Below are 18532 nucleotides of genomic sequence, written 5' to 3' on the forward strand. Positions count from 1 at the left end.
AGCAGGGTCTCAACTGGATCCCAACCACATTGAGTGTGCGGCCCAGACATGTCAGGAGGCCAGCTGGGGAGGGCCCCTGGCAGTCCATCTGTCTGAGAAACTAAAGAGCCTCCTGGGAGAACTCTCATCCCCTAAGGGACCAGGGAGGCAGGTAGGAATAGGGCCATCAAAACAACACTGAAATTCTGAGCAAATTCAAGAAATTCTGAGGTCTCCCCACATATCCACCACGTCTCTGGGGATGTACTGAATACTTGGCTCTCTGGCAGTTCCCAGCTACAAAGAAACCCTGGCGGTTTCGGGGCCCAGTGGGGTGGAGAAGGTAGCAGTGTGCAAGGGCCAGGCTCCCATCTGTGGCCCCAGGAGCTGTGGAGAGGTGTCTGCAGGAGAGTGAGCGGTGAGGCCTTGGGTGCACAAGGCACGACAACAGAAGCCATCCCAGAAAGGGCCCAGGGGATGGAGAGAGGGGAGCAGGGGAGCGAGAAGGGAGAGGTTGCATAGGAGCTGAGCCGTCAGCAGTCTGCGTTCACTCCTGGGACCACCAGAAAGAAAAGAGGGGAAGAGAGAACTTTCCTGGAGCTTCTACAGATGCAGAGGGTGCAGGGACCTAACTCCTGCCTGCACTGTCACCCTGGTTGCCCCAGAGTCATGGTGGACACCCCCTCTGAGTAACGAGCAAAGTCTGTCCCCTCGCACAGGCTGAGTCTGCCATTGCTCTGGATTTCCTTATTGTTACCGGATTAAGTAAATCACTGAATACAGCTGATTTCTTTTTTCACATTCCTGAAATACTCCTTTCTAATTCACAGGCTTCAGCTATTTTCCTGTGGTGCCAGCTGGCCCATGAAAGCAGTTGCTGTGCTTTGCAGGGTTAATTTATTCAGTGCCTGGAATATGACCTACCTCTCCGCAGCATAAAATGGGTCTAGCATTATTGTTTTAAATATATACAATAGCCGCAGATATGAGGGATAATATTGCAGGCCCCTCCTGGGATTACCTTGTCATTACATGTGCCTTGCATGGTCCTCAGGAGTAAATCCACAAGGAACAGCACTACAGCAACGGCTCTGTGACCTGTCCCTAGGGTGGGAGCTGGAGACAACTATGGAACAGCACCTTGCTGCCCCCTAAGGATGGGCTCTTTGTGATACAGACGCCTCTGACTTTCAGTGACGAAAGACGGTCCCCAGTTCCTCAAAGAACACGGCATAAACCATGGCCTAAAGCCACCCCTACCGTCTCTGCTCTGGGGTAAGGCACACTGCGTGCTCTGCCCACTTGTGCCCAGCGCCTTGCACTCAGATGCCAGTGCAGCAAATGAGGGGCAGCTGCTCTACCAGTTAGCTTCCAGGCCTCCCCAAAGCCGCTCCACGCCCAGAACAAAGGGCCTCCCACCCCCATTCCCACTTTCAACCTCACTTCTACAGTCCTGTGATACTCTTTCCTGCCCCTTTCCAGGGAACAGTCCTGCTTCCTCACCACGATGAGCGCCCACAGCACCTCTTACACCAGCCTAACATTCTGTTGACTGGTTTGTCTCCCGCCCCCCAACTCCTTGAGCAAAGGACTCTTTCTCATTCTTCTGTGGTTCCACAGCTCTGGGCCCAGTGTCTGATCCATAATAAACATTAGGTAAAGATGGGTCATCGACCTAAATGTAAACTGAAACAAAACTAGAAAACTGCTAGGAGAAAGTCTTTGTGACCTTGAGTTAGGCAAAGCCTTCTTAGATACAACACTAAAAGTAGGATCCATAAAACAAAAAAAAATTTTAACTGATAAGTTGGACTTTTTCAAAATTTAAAACTTCTGCTCTTCAAAAGACATTGTCAAAACAGTGAAAAGACAAGCCACAGATTGGAAATTGAAGCATCTATAAAATGCAAAACTGAAAAAGGACTTGATTCTTGAATTTATAAAGAACTTCCATACTTCAATAATAACAAAACACACAACTCAATAAAAAATGGTCAAAGATTTAAATGAAGACTGTACCCAAGAAGGTATTCTCAGATGGCAAATAAGCACGTGAAAAGATGCTCAACATCATTAGTCATCAAGCAAATGAGAAGGAAACCAAAAGGAGATATTACTACATACCTACTGGAATGGACCTGGACCAACTGGAACTCTCATTCTTTGCTGGTGGAAATGCAAAATAATACATCTGCTTTGCAAAACAGTGTAGCCCTTCCTCACAAAATTAAACATGCACTTCTACAACCCAGTAATCCTATTCCTCAGTATTTACCCAAGAGAAACGAAAACTCGTGTTCACACCAACGTTTGTAATGTGAATGTTCATAACAGCTTGATTTGCAGGCTTGGTTCATAACAGCAAAAACTGGAAACAGCCTGACTGCCCTTCAGCGGTGAGCGGATAAACTGTGGAGTGTCCACATAATGAAAGACTACGCATCAGTAAAAAAAGAATGAACTAATGATAGACGCAAAACGGTGGATGAATTTTAAATGCATTATGCTAAGTGAAAGAAGCCAAACTCAAAAGCTACCTACTAGATGATTCCATTTATTCTGGAAAAGGCAACACTATAGGGACAGAAGAGAGCTCAGTGGTTACCAGGGCTTGGAAGCTCACCCTAAGTACCTCTTCACCTGGCTGCTCATCTGTATCCTTTGTAATATCTTTTATAATAAATGGGGGAAAGCATGTAAATGCTTTTCTGAGTTCTGTGAGCCACTCTAGAGAATTAATCCAACCTGAGGAGGGGGTCATGGGAACCTCCGATTTACAGCAAGTTGGTCAGAATCACAGCTGGAACCTGGACTTGAGATTAGCGTTTGAAGCGGGGGGGGGGGGGGGGGGTGTAGGGAGGGGGCAGGCTTGAAGGACTGAGCCCTTAACCTGTGGGGTCTCTGGGAACTCCAGGTAGACAGTGTCAGAACTGACTTAACTTCTTGGTGTGTTGGCAAGCACACATCAGAGGGGCTGTCTATTAAGAGGCAGGAGGGAATTCTGGGGGTGACAGAACTGTTGTAAATCTTGACTATGTTGGTGGTTACACACATGACACATTAGTCAAAGCTCAAGTGGACTGAACGAATGCAATCTAAGGCTCCCGGCATCGGCCAGGCCCACCTGGCCAACCTCATTTCCCTTCCCCCTACACTTTCCACGCTCCAGTCAAGCTGGCCTTCCATGCCCCCAGCAGCAAGGGACTTGCCCAGCTCCATGCCTTTATTCTCATTTTCCTCATGTTCCCTCTGCCTGGTCTGCCCTTTCCCACCCTCACTTCCCTTATGCACAAATCTGATCTGCCCTTCAAGCCCCAGATCAAATGTTACTTCTTCTGTAACCTCATCTGACTACCACTTCCCCACACCCACAAAAAGTTGGAAATTATTTGATGTACCTCTAAATTCCAAGCATTTTATCTATGTGTCTCTTACATTTATCACCTTCTTCTGTCTGACTGTGTATGTCGATATCATCACATCTCTCCAACTAACTAACGTACCAACTCTGATTCACTTTCTCGTTTATGCACAGCATCTAGATCAAGGCCTTACATGTGGTAGATGCTCAGAAATTTTCTGTTTGGTGAATTAATGAAACAATAAATGGCCAGGGTGACCTGTAGCTGGTAAAGTTGGTCCGGTCAGTACTCAGAAAGGAGAATACCACCCAGGAGTTCAGACTGGATAGTCTCTTAGTGAAAAGCAAACAGGGCAGGCAGGTTGTAACCCCACAGCCACTGTTCCCGGGGTAGTCACCTGGAGCAGCAGTTCCCCGACCTGGCTGACCAAAGTCACCTGCAAGGCTGATGAAAAACACACATGCCTGGCGTTCACTCCCTAGGATCCTGATTCAGTCCATCAAGGCTGAGTCCTGCTTCTAAATTTTTAATAAGCTCCCAGGATGACTCTGATCAGCTAAGCTTAGGACTTATCTTCTTAAATGGCCAGAGGATTTGTATAGAAGCACCACATACACACACGCACATGCACACACACACACGGACAGGTGTGAATGGACCATCTAATTGTAATACATCCTTATCTGTCAATAAAAAAGAATGAACTATCAATATATAGAACAACACGGACGAATCTCAAAAGCAGAGAAAGCTGAGTGAAAGAAACCAGACACAAAATCCTACATAATATACGGTTCCATTGATATGAAATTCTAGAAGAGACAACAATAATGTAGAGTGTCAGAAAGCTGATCAGTGTTTGCTAGCGGCAAGCAGGCAGGGTGGGTGGGCTGGGACCCGGACTTTCTGTAAAGGGACACAAAGGGAACTTTTTGAGGTGATGCAAATGTGCAATATCCTGATCATAGTGGTGGTTCTGTGAGTATATACATTTAGCAAAAGTCATCGAATTGCACATTCAAAATGGGGGCATTCCCCAACACTCAGAATCTAGGAACCTAATGATGATCTTGTTGCTGTCCCTCACCCCCTATATATCTAGCCCGTCAACAAGTCTTGTCACTCTGATTCCAAAAATCTCTCCCGGATCTTCCTTTGCTTTTTATTTCCAGTGCTTCACGTCATCATTGGGATCAGAATTACCATTCGTTTCCCTACCTAGAGTCAGGGCCACAGCCACTGTCTGCCACCACGCTGCTAGCAGGCTTTCTAAAGCACATAACCCACTCATGTCCCTACCCTGCTTAGTACCTTTCACCACCCCTCTCTGGATAAAGACCAAACTCCCTATGCTTCTCTTGACCTCGCACCCACCCCCCAGCCCCATTCTCCAGCTGCAGCTCTTACCATTCTCTTTACACACCCACTGCAGAGACCTGCTCCACAGTGGACAGTCAGTGGACCATCGCAGCTCCTTGAAAGCACAATGATCCCTTGCAACTCCAGGCCTCACACACGCCATCCCTTCTGGCTGCAACACTCCCCCCACTCTCTCAGCCCGTTAACTCCTATTCACCATTCAAGGCTAAGCTGAAGCATCCCCTGACGCAGGAAGCTTTCTACTCACTCTGACCAGCACTGGTTGACGCCCCTCCTCTGAAGATGGGCATCTGTCACACTGCATTGCAGTTGCTATAATTATTTTGTCTGTTTCTTACCTAAGAATCCAGGGTGGGCACCATATTTTTCGCCTCTGGATGCCCAGCATCAAGAGGACCCCTGGCACACAAAAGGTGCTCAGTAAGTGTTTCTGGGTATTTCAAACAAATGAATGAATATCAAAGAACATAGTGTTAGAAAGAAGTCCACTAAAGGGCTATGACACATGAGAACAGGGAGACGCTGGAGGAAAAAGTGGTATTTGAGCTGGACTCTCATTATGAACTGAACTGTGTCCCTTCAGAATTCATATGTTGAAGTCCTAACCCCCCGGACCTCAGAATGTGACTGTGCAGTATTTGGAGACAGAGCCTTTAAAGAGGTAATTAAGGTAAAATGAGGTCATCGGGGTGAGCCCTAATCCAATGACTGGTGTCCTTATGAGAAGAGGACATTAGGACATGACACGCACAGAGAAAAGACCATGTGAGGACACAGGGAGATGACGGCCATCTTCAAGCCAAGGAGGGAGGCCTCAGAAGGCTCCAACCCTGCCAGCACCTTGATCTTGGACTTCGAGCTCCAGAACTGTGAGAAAACTAATTTCTGTGTTTAAGCCCCTCAGTCTGTGGTACTTCATTATGGCGGCCCCAGAAAACTAACACAGCTCCGAAGGATGGGAGGAGTCGATACGCCGACACTGGAAGAGAGGGCATTCCAGGTGAGAAGCACACCCCAGGGCAGGGAAGGCGCAATTACAGGGCGTGTGCACTGGAGCGGTTTGGTTTGGCAGCAGTGCACGAGCGTTGTGGGAAGCAGAGCAAAAACAGCCCTGGAGAAAGGGTCGGCAGCAGACTATAAAGGTCCTGAAAGCCAGGATAAGGAGCCTAGACTTTACTCCGCAGGCCACAAGCTTCTTCCTTCTGTGACTGGTGGTAACTCAGTATTGTCTGGGACTGAAGGCAGCAGGGGGCTGGCAGGGCCAGGCGATCCTCGGGCAGGCCCGGCGGGGAAGGGCTGGAAGCCGCGGCCACTGCTTGTCCCAAGCCGGGCACACAAGCCACGGGGCGCCTGCAGTGGCTTTCAGGGACAGCAAACATCTGTTAATTTAGAAGTTCTGTACGAATTTTAATGTGAGAAACTCAGGACGACACCGTGGCTCTTTTAGCAAAAGTCAGAGCATTCATCAGGGCAACAAATAATGGGATCCTGATGACCAGAATGGCCATATGCCATTGGCTCTGTGGTCAGGATATACCCCAAGTCTACCTGGATCCTCTTCTGACCTTCGCTTGCCCCTGTCCACAGTGCTCCTTTTAAAACACAGGTCAGATCTTGTCACTCCTTTGCTCAAAATCTTCCAGTGGGCCCCATACACCTTGGAATAAAATCCAAGCCCCTACCACAGTTCACATGCACGTCCCCATGACCCAGCCTCCTCTCCAGCTGCTCCCCTTCATTCTCTGCCCTTCGCCTCACTGGGAATAGGAAAGTCAGGCCCCAAAGGAATCGTGGGAATTCACTCGTTCATACAATCAAACACCGGGGGACTGTTCCATTCATTTGTTCCCCAACAAACCCTCTGGAGCACCAGCTGTGTCTCAGGCGCTGCGGGAGGCACCACAAACAGGGGTGAGCAAACACGAATACCATCCCCGCTCACCTGGGGTTCAGGGTCTAGAGCAGGGGCCTATCACATGGTCCTGAAAATACAAGGTTCCAACTGCACAGAACTACTAACGAGAGGAACACGGTGTGTAGGAGTTTATCCTCCAGGGAATGTGTGACCAAGTCAGGGAGGAAAGCCCAAGAAGGTTCCCTGAGGAAAAGACATTCCCAGGATAACAGGCATTAACTAGGTGAACAGGGGGAGAGAACATCACCAGGCAGTGGGAAGGCAAGGTAAGGGAGGGATACCACGGCGGAGCGGGAAAGCAAGTATGGGGAACTCGAGGACACTGCAGCTGAAGGGTGAGGCAATGGGGAGCCTCATGACACAGGCTGGAGAGCAGGAGCACAAGGAGGGCTCCTGCCAGCCACTCCTCTCTGCCCTGATCCCGTCAGCTGGGCCCCGCCCTCCGTGGTGATGTCCAAGGAAATGCCCAATGCTCAGCAGCCCAAGCCGATCCACAGAAGCTGCTGTCGGGCTCCTCCCATGTAGCAAAGGTTCCCAGGTAGCACAGGTGAAGCCAGGACTCTGGAAACCCTTATGCTCAGATCTCGTCAATGAGAACAACAGGTCCCCAGAGGCAGAGGGTGCCAGAGAGGTTCTCAAGGCCCCAGGCTCAGTAAAGACTTTTATTTAAGACCCAGATCGTCCCCTAGGATCTGTTCTTTATCTATTGCAGAAACTCTCTCCAACTCCTCTGCTGGCTTTCCCCAAGGGGCTACTAGTTAAATCACTTCCTTCAAGCACTCGCAGCTTTCCTCATTATCAGAAGGGCCAGTACTGTGGCACCAGGTGTGTCTCCCGTAGTCTGTCTCAGAGGGACCCCCTGTTCCCCTAGGTTGTCATGTGTTCCCAGCTTACCTCACTCTTACGATTGCACCGAATAAATAAATGCTCTCCAGTCTCCTTTGTCTCATCTCTTTCCTGCAGCATCCTCCCTGAATTCACTGACAATAGAGTCACTTTCTGTTGGCTAAACATCCAAACCTAATACATTTCCTTCTATAAATAGCATCCTTCTGTGAGCAAAGCAACCCCATAGGCCTTTAGAGACCATGTTGAAGAGTTCTGTCTTCATTACTGATAGCTTTTTATTTTAATTTGAAAATTCAGCATTATTTTCGTTGTTTCTCATTTAAAGTAAGTCACAAAATTTCCTTTTTAAAATATGTTAATAATGTAGGTCAGTTTTAGGATATTCAATGAGTAAGTGATGGTGGTTGACTATGGCAAAAACTGTGAAAAGAGAATTAAATGACTAAAATCTTGGAAACAGTGGTCCCAGTGAAAGGAATGAAGAAATGGCAGTAGATGTGGAGAGAAAGGGATGGAATGCAAGAGACCGGAGTGATGGAATTAGCAAGAGGTTCCACCTGGTTGGATGTGGCCAAGGGGGAGGGGGCCTCAAAGAGGATGCCACGTCCCACCCATCCTCTTCTTAGAATAGCTGCAGTCCGGTTGCCCCCTCCTGAACACCCATCTAAAGGAGCTCTCTTCTGTCACTCTCCATCAAGCAATGCTCACAGTCAGTGAGGACTAATTCATTAACACGTTTGCTGCTCCCACAGGCCGGCACATTCTCTCTCCTGCTCACCCTTGTCTCTGCAGGGCCTAGCATACTGCCTGGCTGACTCCAGGTGCTAGATATCTGCTGGACGAATAACTGGACAAATGGCTATTTTGAATATTGGATGACGGCTTTTTAAAATGGAGATAAGGAGCACCAGATGAGAAGGAAGGTGAGGGGCACAGTGAGTAGGGGTGGGGTTTAAGAGCCACGCCGGGGGCGGGGGCAGCCTGCACACCACGTGAGAACAGGGGCAGGAGCTAGGAAGAGGTCAGTGTTCGTCAATGAAGCAACCTCTTCTCTGTGCCTCTTGGGTTGATTTTTCTCAACAAGTTCCTTGCTTTTTTCCCTAAAACATAAGTTAAAATCTGTACGGAATGTTCAAACACTGCCCCCCAAAAGTTCTCTCATCCTAACGTTTGTCGTGTACTTCCCCAACGCCAAGCCTCTACACCCCAGGGTCCTGCTCCCTAGAAGTTTATTGCCTGTGGGGCTGGAAACACATCTATTTATTTATTTATTTTACATAAATTTTTTTGTGACTGTAGACTCAGAAAAAATTCAAGCACAGAAGAACATCTGGCAAAAGATGAGAAACCCTACTCTAATTCTGGTTCCCTCCCCAGAGAACACAGTAAACAGCTTGATACTACATATCCAGTACTTCTTTAAAATGAATTTTTATGTACATACAGATAAAAACATATAGTTTAGGTTTCTTAACATAATGAAATTTTAACGTAAATATGATTATGCTTACTTGAAAATATGTACAGTACTTTTCTAAGACACATTACAGGTACAGATATTTTACATTTTGGTAGATTTTGTAAAATCGCCATACAGACAAGCTTTACTAATTGCTGCTCCTATCGGTGGTGACTGCCAGTGCCATCGCCGTATGTTCTCTTTGATGCTGGATGTTATTTATGTTTTCAATTTTTTTTTTTTAAAGATTTTATTTTTTTCCTTTTTCTCCCCAAAGCCCCCCGGTACATAGCTGTATATTCTTCGTTGTGGGTCCTTCTAGTTGTGGCATGTGGGACGCTGCCTCAGCGTGGTTTGATGAGCAGTGCCATGTCCGCACCCAGGATTCGAACCAACGAAACACTGGGCCACCTGCAGCGGAGCGAGCGAACTTAACCACTCAGCCACGGGGCCAGCCCCTATGTTTTCAATTTTTGCCAATCTGTTTCAGGGGAAAGGATATTTCCTTATCTGCACCTGCATTTCCATGACTCTTACTGAGCTTGAACCCTACATGTTTACTGGCCATCTGTATTTCTTCTTCTGTGAACTGCCTGTTTATAAAAATAAATATAAGTTGCTGTTTGTAAATTGCTTTTGCCCAGTTTTCCTTTGTGTGTCTGTCTTTTTCTAATTGATTTTTGGGGATTCTTCATCTATAATGGATAGTAATCCTCTGAGGTATGTGTGCTGCACATATCTCTCTCTGTCACTTGCCTGTCTTTCAAGGTACCAAGTTTCCTAACGTATACAGAGTCAAATATGTCATTCTTTCTGTCTCCCAAGAATGAAACCCAACATGAAAAGTTGTCTTAAGCCATAAAAAGAAAAATGACACACTTGACTCTATATAAGAAATATATATAATGCACATTTATGTATATAAAATACACATATGTGTACATCAAATATTCTCTATACATATCTATATCCATCAAATACTTTTTCAGTGTTTTTTTTTAATTTAGGGTTTTTTTTTCTGCTTTATCTCCCCAAAACCCCCCGTACACAGTTGTATATCTTAGTTGCAGGTCCTTCTAGTTGTGGGATGTGGGACGCCGCCTCAACATGGCCTGACAAGCGGTGCCATGTCCACACCCAGGATCCGAACCCTGGGCCGCCGCAGCAGAGCACGCAAACTTGACCACTCGGCCACGGAGCCGGCCCCTAAATTTAGGTTTTATTTCCTCACCCCAACAATCCATGGAGTGGACACTATTACCATCCCCGTTTTACAAATTAGAGGAAGGGACAGAGAAGTTAAGACTGAGCAATCTGCCTCCAAGGCCCATGCTCCTTTTTTTTTTTTAAAAAAAGATTGGCCTTGAGCTAACATCTGTTGCCAATCTTCTTCTTCTTTTTTTTTTCTTCTTCTCCCCAGCACATAGTCATATATTCCAGTTGTAGGTCCTTCTGGTAGTGGCATGTGGGATGCCACCTCAGCATGGCCTGATGAACCATGCCATGTCGGTGCCCAGGATCTGAACTGGCGAAAGAAACCCTGAGCTGCCGAAGCGGAGTGTGAGAACTTAACCACTCAGCCACAGGGCCGGCCCCCATGCTCTTAACAATACTTTATTTTGACTCAGTATTACTCCACACAACTCATTCTCTCTATATAGTATACAACAACAAAAATTAACACACTGTGATAATGGCACAGAAATAGTTAGCTCCTATAAATAGAACAGATATCCAGAAAAATCTTTTAACAAAGAAAAGCTGAAGGTGTAAAAAGATAAAATTATAAAATATTAGAGAACATAAAGATTGCTCATAAATGATATTGGGAAAACTGTTTATCTGTTTTTTGTTTGTTTGTTTGTTTTGACGAAGATTAGCCCTGAGCTAACATCTGCTGCCAATGCTCCTCTTTTTTGCTGAGGAAGACTGGCCCTGAGCTAACATCCGTGCCCATCTTCCTCTACTTTATATGTGGGATGCCTGCCACAGCATGGCTTGATAAGTAGTGTGTAGGTCCGCACCCAGGATCTGCACCGGTGAACCCTGGGCCACTGAATTGGAACACACAAACTTAACTGCTGTGCCACCAGGCCAGCCCACAGTGTTTTTTCTTTAAGTTACTTTAAATCCACTTTTCATATCAACCACCAAAGTGAAAACTAGAAGGAAAAAATCTTTTAAAGAGGATAATTTAGAACTCTAAGAAGAATTAGAAAAAAATTGACAGATTTTATCACGTGAAAATGTTAAATGGCTGCATATTTTTAAAAAATTCACTTAAAAAGGGTAAACAATAGGCTGGGAAAAATAACTGACAAAAATATGGTGAATAAATCTTATTAAAAACCCATACAAATTAGCAAAAAAAAAGCATTAAGATCCTATCAGATAAATGAGCAAAAGAGAAAGTACAACTTATAAACAAACATGAAAAAAGTTCAGCTTAACTATATTAAAAGAAAAGGAAAATTGCAAAAAAGGGGTTCTGTTTGGCCTATTCTTTCTTTTATGATACTGTCAATGGTGGAATGGATGAAATTTAACTGGTGCTCTCATACAGAGTGTTGATAGAAAGTAATTTAGCAACATACACCAAGCACCATTAAAATGTTCACACCCCCTTTCACCCAGTAAATCCAGTCTGAGAATCTATTCTACAGATATAATCCAAAAACATCTGAAAAATTATATGGACAAGATAGTTACTGAGGTATTATTTATAATAGCAAAAACCAAACAAAAGAAAAGCAACCCAGTTTTCAGGAACAGGGAGTAGTTAAGTAATTTATGGTAACATCCCTTACTAGAACATTATACACCATTAAAATAATTGTGAAATGAATAATATAAAAAAAAACCTTATGCCATAATATCTAGCCATACAGGTAGAAAGAAATATAGAAATTTTAAGTTGTTTTAGGGCACAGGATTGAGTCAGTATTTTTTCTAATTTCTAACCTTACTCTGGATTTAGAAAGACCCCAGTTCCAATCCCGGCTGGACCACTCCACCCACTGGTCAGTCTGACCTTGGCCAAGTCACATAACCTTTCTATGCCTCAGCTTCCGCACCTATAAAGCGAAGACCATAAATATAGCCCCCTCATGGGAGAGATCCTCACTGTACTGTGAGAATCAAAGGAGATAACACCTGTGAAGAACTCGACTGCTGTACAGGTCACACAGCCAGCACTCACAAATGTTGTTTTCATCCTTTAAAAATACGTTGAAGTGTTTGAAAAATAAAATTGAAATGAGGAAGATACTTCACACGTAGTGGTCTTTTTCAGATGAAAGTGTGGTGGTGTTAATTTTGTACTCCCTCTACTTTTGTGAGTTTCTCCCGCTGAGACAACACTTACACGTAAACTCACTTGGCAAGGGGAAGATTAAAGGAAGTGAAACGGCTATGCTAAACCAGAACCGTGTAAAAATACAGAGTCTTTGGAAGTGAGCTGTAAAGGAACAAAATGGAGCCGTATTAGTGGGCACTACAGTAGAAACAATAAATGCATGTCTTTACCTCTGCATTCTAATCAAAGGGGGAAAAATTTTATTTCTGGACTAAACTTAAAGTATGGACTTCTGGCATCGCTGAGCTAAATATTTTATTCTAATAAGAAATTAGACTCTGTAGAAAAAGGAAATAAAAACCAAAACCTTAATGTCTAGAAAAGAGAGCAGTGAAGAGATATTTCAGTAGCTTGAGCCCTTTGCCAGGGGGGTTGGGCCAAACACTGTCTAAACAGAAACCATATAATAAGTAACTTCCTAGAAAAGCCTTTATCTTTGTCACATCTTTGAAGTTCTGCCACCCAGGCCTCATGAGCACAATGTTTGGCCCAGATATTAAGCACTGAGACATTATCAGGCTCTCTGCAAGATGGGAGGGCACACTCCACAGTGCTGATCTTCAAGGGGAGAAGGCTCTAGAATCTTCGGGGGGCTAAGAACCAGTCGAGTGGGCAGTTCTCTCGACAGGCTTTTAGACTTCCCACACTTGGTGAAAAGAATGCACAGAAGCAGCCCTATTCATCTTGGTTGTGAAAATAGATCTCCACACTACTAGTAATTAGTACCCGCAGAGAGGGTTTCTTTTCCAAAGAACTTCATACATTTAACTTGAAGTTGGCATTAATTATCCTTACTTTTCAAGTTGAAAAAAATGACAGGCAGTGAGAAAAGACTATTTTTTCAGGATGTCAGAAGATGAGTTTCAAATCTATTTTTAACCCAAAAAAGAATGCATGTAGCACTAACTTATCTAGTCCACAAACCACAGAAGAATGTATTAATAATGCCTTAGTCGCATCAGGAGCCCCTGGGTACGCAGGACATTACACCTAAAGCAGAAAAACTCTTGCCCAGATAGAGCTGCTCTTCTAAGATTTTCCATCCCCATCTTAAAGAACAACCAATATGTACTTACTGCAAAACTTTCTGCTCCTTCTGCTTCTCGGGAGCTGCTGGCCTCAATCAGCCAGGCAGCCGCGCTATTCTGGGGTTTGGTGCTGGCCAGGCAGGAAAACCACACTCCAGCGGCCGGGGCAGCGAGCACTTGAGCAACACTTCCCTCACGAAGCAGGCGGGCTCTCTCTCCAGGGCTCCTGACCGCCTCTCACTCTCACTCCGTGTCTCCCCCTCACAAACACACACACACAAAGTGTAAAATCATTTCTACCCTACTCGTTCCTGAATACTTAATTTGTACCTCTCTAAAACATAAGGATTTAAAGATATGGGCTGACTAGTTTCTTGCTTATTGCTCCCTGAGATATCAAACAGAAGGAAAAACAGCCAGTCTGCTCGTTAGAGGTGAGTCCTCCCTGAAACCTCAGGGCTCCTTGCTCGGCATGGCCTGTGAGTTGTAGAAAGTTCTGGGTGGGATGGGCAAGTCAGGTTACAATCAGGAAGCATTTCAAAGCAGGAGGTTCTGATAAGCTGACTCAAGTGATCTTGGAGGGGAGGCATCTGGATCGGCAAGGCTCCAGTAATTTGTTGCAATTTCTTTTGCATTCTGAATAAATATTTTCATACCTGATTTTGAATTCAGAGAGCTCCAAAACCACATGAGTACTCTCATAAAACCTGGGGTCCACGTCCCCTGCTACAACAGGTGGCCTACAAGCCCCAATAACAATGAGATCTGCTGCAACACGGAACAAATACATCGGCCAGCAAAGATATATGGAAGAAATCTGTGAAGGTAAACAAGCTACATGTGTTATAGCCACATTCGCCAAGAACTGGAGTCATCAGGGCTAGGCTGAGCTTAGTCATGGACACGAGCTGGATTGTAATTACTATTTTACTTGCTAATAGGTGTGAAAAGCAGCCAAGCAGCTCTTACACGGCAGAGAGCTCTTACTGAGCAGATGGGACGAGACTGCGGAGCTGCAGTGACACTGACTCCCCCGGGGTCACTATAATTCCATCCCCCACATACGCAGACTCTGCCTTTCTAATGACAGACCACAGCAACAAGCTGTGGTCAGGCAGCTTAGAGCTGGCTTCCCCTGCCAGGGGTGTTATTACACTGTGGCCCCATGTCCCCCTGGCAAACGCTGCCACCTTTGGTGGCCCTTCCTCTTTGCCTTGAAGAAAGCCAGAGGCACAATGCATGAGATCTGTTCTCATTGAGGAACAGCCACCCTCCCGGGGGGTCGGGAGCACGCAGGACCTAACTCATCTGGGTTCCTCCAGCACATGGCACGGCGGCACAGGCACAGGAGGCGGTAGTGGTCGGGACTCTGCAAGTGACAGAACTCCAACCCAACCCTCTTAAGCAGATTAGCAGATTTATGGGCTTGACTAACTGGAAATTCAAGGGATGAATTCAAGCTGGCTTTAAGCCAGCGAGACCTAGAGGTTCAAATGTCATCAGGAATCTGTTTTGCATCACCTCCAGGCTCTGCTTCCCTAAATTCTCTTCATTCAAACACAAGCGCTCTTGGGATGGGAAAGCCTTTCCCAGGAGCATTCCAGGTTAGCACACAAGATCTCAGAAGAAGAGAGGCACTCCTCAGAAAAGAACCCCAGAGTGACACACTGTCCAACGCAGTGGCTGGGGAGAGGGGCCTGGGTGACTGGCAGCCCCACTAGCTGTCAGAAGAGCAGTTCCCAAAAGCAAAGCAACGCCAGGCAGACAAGGAAGCACAAGCCGGCCACCCACTAATGCCTTGTATTACTAAGGCTTCCCAATTAGACTGTAAATTTATTAATAGAGGATATACACAAAATGTTAACAGTGGTTGATCTCTGGGATTGTGGGTCATTTATCTTTTAAATTCACATTGTATCATCAAAATTTTCTAAAACAAGTAAGTATTAAATTGTGTAATAAAATAATACAATTAAATAAGTTATTGCTTGCTAAACAAATGCTACTCACAAAGCAAAAACATGTATAAAATATCTATGAATGAACCTGCTAAGAAAATTGTAGTCACCTCCCCAAAAATCGATAACATTTTACCGAAGGACAAAAAAGAGGACTAGAGGCTGGCCCCGTGGACAAGCAGTTAAGTTCATGCACTCTGCTTGGGCGGCCCAGGGTTTTGGCAGTTCGGATCCTGGGCGCAGATATGGCACCACTCATGAAGGCACACTGAGGCAGTGTCCCACATGCCACAACTAGAAGGACCTACAACTAAAAACATACAACTATGTACCGGGGGCTTTCGGGAGAAGAAGGAAAAATAAAATCTGTAAAAATATATATATTAAAAAAAAAAAAGAGGACTGGATGAAAAACATACCATCATCTTCCAATTAGATATTCCTTCTCCACAAAATAATTTTATAAATGTATTGTAATTCCAATAAAAATTCTAATAGGATTAGAAGTGTGAAGAAAATCTTTGTAAAATTATTCTGAAATTCATCTGGCAAAATAATTCATTCTTCTCTATAGAAGAAAAAAATTTTTTTTTTTTTTTTTGGTGAGGAAGATTGTCACTGAACTAACATCTGTGCCAGACTTCCCCTGTTTTGTATGTGGGTCATCGCCACAGCATGACTTGATGAGTTGCATGTATGTCTGTGCCTGGGATCCGAACCTGTGAACCCCAGGCCACTGAAGCAAAGAGCATGTGAACTTAACCACTACACCACCAGGCCAGCCCCGAGAAGAAAATTCTTGAAAAAAATAATGAAAGGGGATTTGTACCGCAAGATATTAAAATAGGCCAGAAAAGTAAAATAATTACAATGGTATGGTTCAGGAATAGAAAGATTATCAATGAATCATAATAAAGCCCAAACATAAGAATTTGGATAATGATAAAAATGGCATTACTAATCTGAGGACAAATAGATTATTTTTTTTAAATGGCATTGGGAAAACTGGCTATTTGGAAAAGAAAAAGAAGACATAGACTCCCACCTCACAACATGTTCCAAAATGAATTTTGATGGAATAAAGCTTTAAGTGGAGGGAAAAAAAGAAGCATTATAAAACTAGAAGACAACAGAGGAGATTATATCTCCAAACAAGACGAGAAAGGCCCCTTGAGCCCAGACGCACACGCAGAATGCATCAAGGAAAACAGATTTGACTACTTGAAAGATCAAAGAACTCTGCAAATAAAAAAACCACTATAACCAAAATGTAAACGCCAGTGATAAGATCAGACAAGCATCTGTGCATAACCATTGGTTCAGTTATTCCATTTGTAGGAACATATCCTATGAAAATAATCATGAATGAATATGAAGCAGTAAGTGCAAGAGTTATGAGTTTATCCTTGATAATAACGATGATGACTACAAAGGAAATAATTAAAAGTCTAATTGGCTAGGTTATGGTACATCCACATAATTAAACATTATGCAGCCATTATAAGTGATACTAGGGGCCAGCCTAGTGGCGTAGTGGTTACGTTCGTGCACTCCACTTTGGCAGCCCCAGGTTCATGAGTTCGGTTCCCGGGCATACACCTAGACACCACTCATCAAGTCATGTTGTGGCAGCATCCTACATATAAAATAGAGGAAGATTGCCACAGATGTTAGCTCAGGGCCAATCTTCCTCACCAAAAAAAAGTGATACTATACCACTATTCCCTATGATATAGATGCAAAAATCCTCAACAAAATACTACAAACCAAATCTAGCTACATATGGAAAGGATTGTACACCATGACCAAGTGGGATTTATCCCAGGAATTCAAGGTTGGTCCAACATATGACAATCAGTCAATTTAATACACCATATTCACCAACAAAGGACAAACTCAAATGATTGAATAGATGCAGAAAAGCATTTGACAAAATCCAATGCACTTTCATGACAAAAACACTCAACAAACTAGGACTAAAACAGAAATTCCTCAACCTGACAAAGGACCACACAAAACACCCAACCAGCAACTTCATACCTAATGGTGAAAAGCTGAAAGCTCTCCCCTGCGATCAGAAACAAGATAAGGGTGTCTCTGCTCCCACCACTTCTAGTCAACATTGTGCTGAAGTCTTTAGCCAGGGAAATCAGGCAAGAAAAAGAAAAGAAAAGGCATGCAGATTGGTAAGAAAGCAAAACTACCTCTATTAGCAGAGGACATGATCTTGAATGTAGAAAATCCTAAGGAATGCATAACAACAAAACAGAGCTAATAAACTTGTTCAGCAAGGTTGTTGGGTACAAGATCAATATAGAAAAATCAATTTTATTTCTATACACTTGCAATGAACAATCCAAATACTGTACTGTAAGACATTATTATTTTTTTTTTGAGGAAGATTCGCCCTGAGTTAACTGCTGCCAATCCTCTTTTTGCTGAGGAAGACTGGCCCTGAGCTCACATCCATGCCCATCTTCCTCTACTTTAATACGTGGGACGCCTACCACAGCATGGCTTTTGCCAAGCAGTGCCATGTCCGCACCCGGGATCCGAACCAGTGAACCCCGGGCCGCCGAGAAGCAGACTGTGCAAACCTAACCGCTGCACCACGGGGCCGGCCCCTATAAGACATTTTTAAGAGTGAGTAGTTAGGGGCCCACCCGGTGGCACAGTGGTTAGTTAGGTTCACACATTCCGTAGAATTTCTCCTCTTCCTCAGATTTCCCCTTAGAACTCAGACTTGAAAGCTACCCCTCAAGACACTACATTACATCATTCAAGGCTGTCCCTGTGTCTCTGGCATATAACCCACCTGATGTTAAACATATTACCAATAAATTCAATAATTACAATTTTTAGTAATCAAACAATTCTCATGTAAATGTATTGTATGAATTCAAGTATTACTTACTACTTACTACCAAGATAAAATCTGCCCTGGGCTAATCTTCCTCAAGAAAAAAAAAAAAAAAGGTAAGTGTTGGTGAGGATGTGAAGATACTGGAACCCTTGTACACCGTTGGTGAAAATGCAAAATGGTGCAGCCACTACATAAAAGAGTAGGGAAGTTCCTCAAAACATTAAAAATAGAACTATCATACGATCTAGCAATCCTACTTCTGGGTATTTATCCAAAAGAATTGAAATCAGGATCTCTAAGAGATATTAGCATTCCTATGTTCATTGCAGCACTATTCACAATATCCAAGATGTGGAATCAACCTAAATGTCAATTGACAGATGA

At 44.3% G+C, this 18532-nt stretch overlaps 1 protein-coding gene across 17 annotated transcripts in view; it reads right to left on the bottom strand.

The window, feature by feature from the left end:
* Positions 1 to 18532, bottom strand: part of SPECC1 (sperm antigen with calponin homology and coiled-coil domains 1) — a 283955-nt gene that overhangs the window by 206535 nt on the left and 58888 nt on the right. For 2 of the 17 annotated variants that reach the window (XR_011523693.1, XM_070563542.1), the window contains exon 1: positions 13376 to 13808. The exons of 14 other annotated variants lie outside the window; for them this stretch is intronic. The gene's annotated coding sequence lies outside the window, so the exon portion shown is untranslated. Of the gene's footprint in view, positions 1 to 13375; positions 13844 to 18532 lie in introns of those variants that run through there. One more of the 17 variants, XM_008538639.2, reaches the window with a different exon arrangement.

This window comes from Equus przewalskii, chromosome 10, assembly GCF_037783145.1.
Source record: "Equus przewalskii isolate Varuska chromosome 10, EquPr2, whole genome shotgun sequence".
In the NCBI taxonomy this organism is placed as follows: Eukaryota; Metazoa; Chordata; class Mammalia; order Perissodactyla; family Equidae; genus Equus; species Equus przewalskii.